This window comes from Caretta caretta, chromosome 6 (assembly GCF_965140235.1).
Source record: "Caretta caretta isolate rCarCar2 chromosome 6, rCarCar1.hap1, whole genome shotgun sequence".
NCBI classification, from domain to species: domain Eukaryota; kingdom Metazoa; phylum Chordata; order Testudines; family Cheloniidae; genus Caretta; species Caretta caretta.
Genome location: NC_134211.1, coordinates 101333739 through 101340008, shown reverse-complemented (window position 1 = coordinate 101340008; position 6270 = coordinate 101333739).

The window sequence follows — 6270 nt, the reverse complement described above, 5'->3', positions numbered from 1 at the left end:
TTGTGTAAAGTAATTTTAGTTGAGCTGCTTATCAGCTTTCTCAGTACTTCTGCTGTCCCACTGATTTCTCATTGCTCTATTACCCAGTTTTATTACCTGTTTAACTTGTAGCTCTTTCTTGGAAACTACTTCAAATTCTAAAAGGGCATGGGATAGGTTTGCATTTGTTGCTCATGAAAGTGAGGAACTGCTAGCATAAAACGGGGAACTTCATCCCGTAAGAGGGTCAGCTCTCCGCTCCAGTTTAGCAAATTACTTTAAGCATATGAGTAGCCCCATTGGCTTCTTTGCAACTAATCACACACTTAAAGTTAAGCACGTACTTAAAAGGTTTGCAGAGTCAAATCAGATGGCTCAGTGCCTTATTGCACTACGGTGACTTTTTTTTATTCAGAGACTGAAGAAGAGCTTTCACTGGCATTGGCCTGCTAAATCCAGGGTTGTGAGTTCAGTCCTTGAGGGGGCCATTTAGGGATCTGGGGCAAAAATTGGGGGATTGGTCCTGCTTTGAGCAGGGGTTTGGACTAGATGACCTCCTGAGGTCCCTTCCAACCCTGATATTCTATGATTCTACTATTAAAACAATGCACAAGTTGGCAGGACAGAATCCGTCGTCTCACACTGCAGCCCAGAGGTAAGGTGCCAATCTACTACTGAAAGCTCCAAAACACAAAGCTGAACTGCCACATCTCGCCTTGTCCTTTTACACAGTTTCCACGCACAAAAAAATCAACCCAAGTGTACTCAATTTGCAGACTGTTTGCAAACTTACATGAGTTTTGTGTTTGCAGGAAAACTCCAAACCTTGGTGATTTTGCCTGGTTTCACATTTCTCTATCAGTATTTCACAGGGCTATGCTTAACACTATTCTCCAACCACAGCCTGATTTAGTTCTGAAGTGTATTTGGTAAAATGGCCTTATGGGGAGTTGATAACGAAGCTCGTGTGCTGTGACCGCTGCTTACTACACCAGTCATAATTGTCTCACTGTTTCCTTGTATTCCTCCACATCTGTTTGTTATATCTACCAGTTGTTTCTCATCATATACTTTGGGGCAGGGACCAGCTTCTCTTTGTGTCTACAAAACGCCTAGAACAACAAGTCCTTGATCCACACCTGGGGCATCTAGGCCCTACCACAATACAAAGAGTAGTATTTCATTATTATTTAGACAATTGACCAGGACTGATTTACAAAACAAAGCACTCTTCTCATATCTCTGATAATCATGTGCAACGTTTTATTTTAAATTATAATTAAAATGCTTGTTCTCAACAAATGTTTCTTGCTCTAATGTCTGTGGATCACCAGCTTTTATGTTGCTGAGAGAACAGTCTTTTGAGGCCCCAGCACTTAAATTTATGCATTACATTAGCCTGGACTTCCCCAAGTTTTATCTGTTGCCCTCTTTGGAGATGATTGCATTTAATTTAATTCTTTCAAGTTGTTTTTGCGTTTTGCATGGCTGACCAGCCCCTTCTGATATGTCCACCTTCAATTCATGCAGCCCCCATGCCTAGAACCACCTTCCTGGCTTGACCTTCCTCCTCCTCCTCAAATTCCTTCTTGAAACACACTTTAATAAAGTTTTGTATAAACCATAGCCATAACCACACAACAACCCCTTCCCCGTCTTTCCTGGTGTAATGGTCAAGATGTGTGCACTAACCTAGCCAAGCCGCAGCATAAATCTATTTTCTTCATGCTCCTTCTCTCCCCACGTGCTACTCTGTTTTGTCTTCTCATAGTGTACCTATCTTATTAGTAGTACTGTAATGTATTTATTGTGGGAATGCACCAATGCCTGGATCAGGATCCCATTATGCTAGGAACCCCACTTCCTGCCCTGCCCTTCCCCCACCCCCTGTGCCCAAAGATGGTTCCTGCTAGCAAAAGCTTATCTAGAAGAAAGTTTGAGCGCTGCCCCATGTATGAGACTGTCTGTTGAAATGTTGGCCTTCTGGGGGGAGGAAAAATAGTTGTGTTCTACTGCAACACAGTGGCTGCTGTGAAGAACAGCAAGGAAACTTAAGTCTTGTCTAAACTACTGACTATTGGAATTATGATAGAGACTGCCAGAGCTGAAATCCAAGACCTCTCGTGGTAGGAGGTGTTAGACTAAATAAAACAGTCCCAGCAGTGCAAGACAGAGCCTTATAACCTCTTGTAATGGAGATTAGACTACACAAAAATTGGCCGCCTAGCTCTGGCTGTGGAATTCCAGTACAAGTGCGTGTCTTCAAGATTTGCTCAGGTTGAGGAAGCTGGTTTCTGCACTATGAATAGGTGAAATAGGCTAGCAAAAATCAGTCTCTCTTGATCCTTAATATCTACAACTGGATTTATGTCTGAGAAGACCAGTCCCCAAAGAAATCTTTGTTTAATGATCATTCTGGAGGGAAAAGAGGTGTTTGATGTGTATTAGTCTTGGAGTGTCTGACACACAAAGTTCAGGTAATGCCAAAGTTGGGAGATATTTGGAGACGGTGTTCCAGTTTTGGCTCATAGAAGAGAACGCAGGGGAAATTTAAATTTGGACCTGGATCAGGATCAGAGTTTTTGGACCCATTGTTCCATTTCAGGCCCATTTCTGATTTTGTTTTGAAGAATTCCTGAGCTTCCCTGAAAATGAGCACTCAAATTTAAGGGCATCCACTCTGCATTCAGAATTTTTCGTTTAATTAACATGGCATTATTATTTGTATTGCCCAAGGAATTTACAATCTAAAAACATAACTGTTATAGAATTGGTTGGGAAGTTTTCAGCGAATCATTTTATTCAAAAAATGCAAATCTGTCTGTTTTTGAAACAGGGTTGGTTTCAGTGAATCTCCCAACTTGAAGAAAAAGTATCAAAATTGTTTACACCTTCTGCCTTTGATGCTTCCTAAATGAAAAATTCCAGTTTTCCAATTCAAACTGATTTTGTTTTCAAATTAAATTAGGTAGACTGAAAAAATGTTTTGGAAAAATTAAAGGGGAAAAAAATCTTCAAATTAGAAGCAAAATGTTTTGTAATTCTCAAAACAAAACATTGACGCACACTGAACTCTTTTTTCAGTTTTCGATCATGAACATTTTCAAGATTTTGACTTTCCAGATTTGGGATGGGAAAATTCTTTTAATTGAAAATATAAGATAGGATAACCAGAACAAAAAGTTCCTGTCCAAAAGAGTTTACAACCTAAGCATGAGACAAGCGTCATCTGCTATTGTTCTCTATTCCAAGACGACAATTTGAGTGCCTACAAACTCAAAACTTAAAGGAAATCCCATTGTATACAGTAGTTTTAATATGATGGGGTCAGTACACTTATTCTGGGTTAGCACAAAAGAAGTCAATAGTTGATGTACCAGAATTAGTTGTAGAGTAAATTTTGGGGGGAAAAATCTTACATAAATCAATTTACCTGGCTGTGTTGAGGTATACAAACCCCACACTGGGATGGAAGGGGTTAAAGGGAACTACTGGGCCTGACTAGCCCCACCCCTCCCACTCTGCAGGGCATGCCCCAACTGGAGACAGGGTTGAAAACGCCGCAACCCAGCTCAGAAGGCTGGAGATGAGTACAGACCTACCCTGCTGGTTCCAGCCAAAAGAGGATAGAGACACTTCCCTAAAGTATCGGGACTATATGCTGAGTGCAGGTGGGGCTGACCGTTTGGTTTCCTTTTTATTTTTCCTTATCTGGGACCTGAAGTGTAGGGAGCAGTGCTTGAATTAGAAAAGAGGATTTAAATACTAATCAGAGAAGGCAGGGACACAAATACTCTGAAGGGTACAGTGCTACCTGAAAAGTAAGGCATGAAAAATAAGAGCAATAAAAATGTCAAAGGTAACTAGATAGTCAAACCAATTAATGTTAACAACAAGGGGGAATGAACCGCAACCCAAAATAAGGGAAGAACGCATTAGCAACTTATTTGGATAAGTTAGCTGTATTCTAGTCCGCAGGGCCTGATGCCATTCCCTTTACTAGGTTACCCTTCCTTGTCAAGGGACTCATCATGCTTTGAAGTAGCTGCTGCAGCATGTGCAATTGCTTATAAAGTTCTAGAGGATTTTTTGTTGCTCAGCCTGCTAACTAAGCAAAGCCTGTCTTTCCAGAAGGTGGGCCTGCTGAAAGGCTTGTAGGGCCTTTTGCATTTCTTTCTGCTGTTCAACCACCATTGCAGAGTCTCCACCATGGTCCAGGCTAACTATCTTCACCAGCGACTTTGTCAGGCCCTCCATTTGTACGGATAAAGGCAGAGACCGGACAAGCTCCCATGTGACTGGGTAAGGTCCCGCCCACTCTTCTTTCTGTCTGCACAGACTATTTGGAGACCTTCAATTCTTTAACACCACCATGTAGTTTATATACATTGCTCCTCTCACCACCTTAGTGAGCCACACCACAGCTTTTCCCTGCTGAGGAGAGGGAAGAGATCTCTCCACCCAGAGATCCTTCTTGGTTCGGGCACGACTAGCCTCTCTCTCCCCAGTGCTTCCTGCCTGTGCCTTCTCCTCTCCTCTGTTTTAATAGGCTAATTAGCTTATTGACTAGCTAATTAGCCCCCCAACTCAGTCTAATTAGGCAGTCATGTCCATCCTGATGGAGTTAATTGGTGTTTAAGTGATCAGAGTGCAGGTTCAGCTGTTGGTTCCCAGCACGCTGTCACAGTGATATATCTTGATTTTTAGTAAGGCTTTTGACAGTCCCACATGACATCCTCCTAAGCAAATTAGGGAAATGTAGTCTAGATGAAATTATTTCAAGGTGAGAGCACAACTGGTTGAAAAATTGTACTTGGAGTACAGAGTAGTTATCAATGGTTCCCTGTCAAACTAGGAGGCTGTATCTAGTGGGTCCTGCAGGGGTCCATTCTGGATCCAGCACGAGTCAATATTTTCATTTGTGACTTGGATAATGATGTGTTGAGTATGCTTATAAAATTTGCAGATGGCACTAAACTGGGATTGTCTGCAAGAACTTTGGAGGACAGGATTAGAACTGAAAATGACTTTGACATATAGAAGAATTGATCCAAATTCAGTAGAGACAAGTGCAAAGTACTACACTTAGAAAGCAAAAAAATCAAATACACAACTACAAAACAGGGGATAACTGGCTAGTTGGTAGTACTGCTGAAAAGGATCTGGGGATTAGAGTGGATCACAAATTGAATATGAGTCAATGTGATGAAGTTATGAAAAAAGGCTAACATAATTACAGGATGTATTAACAAGAGTGTTGAATGTAAGACATGATATTTAATTGTTTTGGTCTACTCAGCACTGGTGAGGCTTCACTGGAGTTCTGTGTGCAATTCTGGGTGCCACGCTTTAGGAAAGATGTGGATAAATTTCCAAGAGCCTAGAGGAGAGCAGCAGAAATTATTAAAAGTTTAGAAACTGACCTATGAGGAAAGGTTAAAAAACTGGATATATTTAGTCTTGAAAAAGAAGACTGAGGGGAGACCTATAACGGTCTTCAAATATGTTCAGGGCTGTTACAAAAAGGACGTTGATCAATTGTTTATGTCCAATGAACATAGGACAAAAAGTAATAGGCTTAATTTTCAGCAAGGAAGATTTTGGTTAGATATTAGAAAAATGTTTCTAACTATAAGGAAAGTTAAGCACTGGAATAGGCTTCCAAGGGATATTGTAGAATCCCTGTTATTGGAGGTTTTTAAGAATTAGTTGGACAAATGCCTGTTGGGGCTGATCTAGGTTTACTTGGTCCTGCCTCCGTGCTTCAGGACTATCAATGTCCCTTCTAGTCTGAGGTTTCTACGATTCTCTATTTTAAATAAGCTCTTGTTGCGATCTGAGGTCGCTGCCTCCCTCACACTGATTTTAGCTGATGCTTAGGGGTTATGTTTCCATTTATGTAGTAGTGGCACTGTTGGCAGCTCTTATTTTCCCCAAACAGTTTGTGCTTCAACTTGTACACTGTGGGTGCTCGTTTATTTTTCCATTCTCTATAGTTGGTTTTTATCTTGAGTGACTGACCTCTTTAGTGCTTTTATTACCAGTTATTTGAAGCCACCTCTAATTGACACAATTTTTTCCAGCTATGTTGATATTCCCATCTATGGACAATGGTTTATGACTGCCCTGCCCTTGGCCAATTTGTGTAGCTGGTGGTGGCCATGCCTACTGAATAGTACTGCACAAATATTTAGTGATACCATTTTTTGTACCCACAGCTCATTTCTCAGTTTGTGCTCTCCTTGTGCCTTCCTGGCATAGGATGGAATGAAAAGCCATCAGAGTGATGTG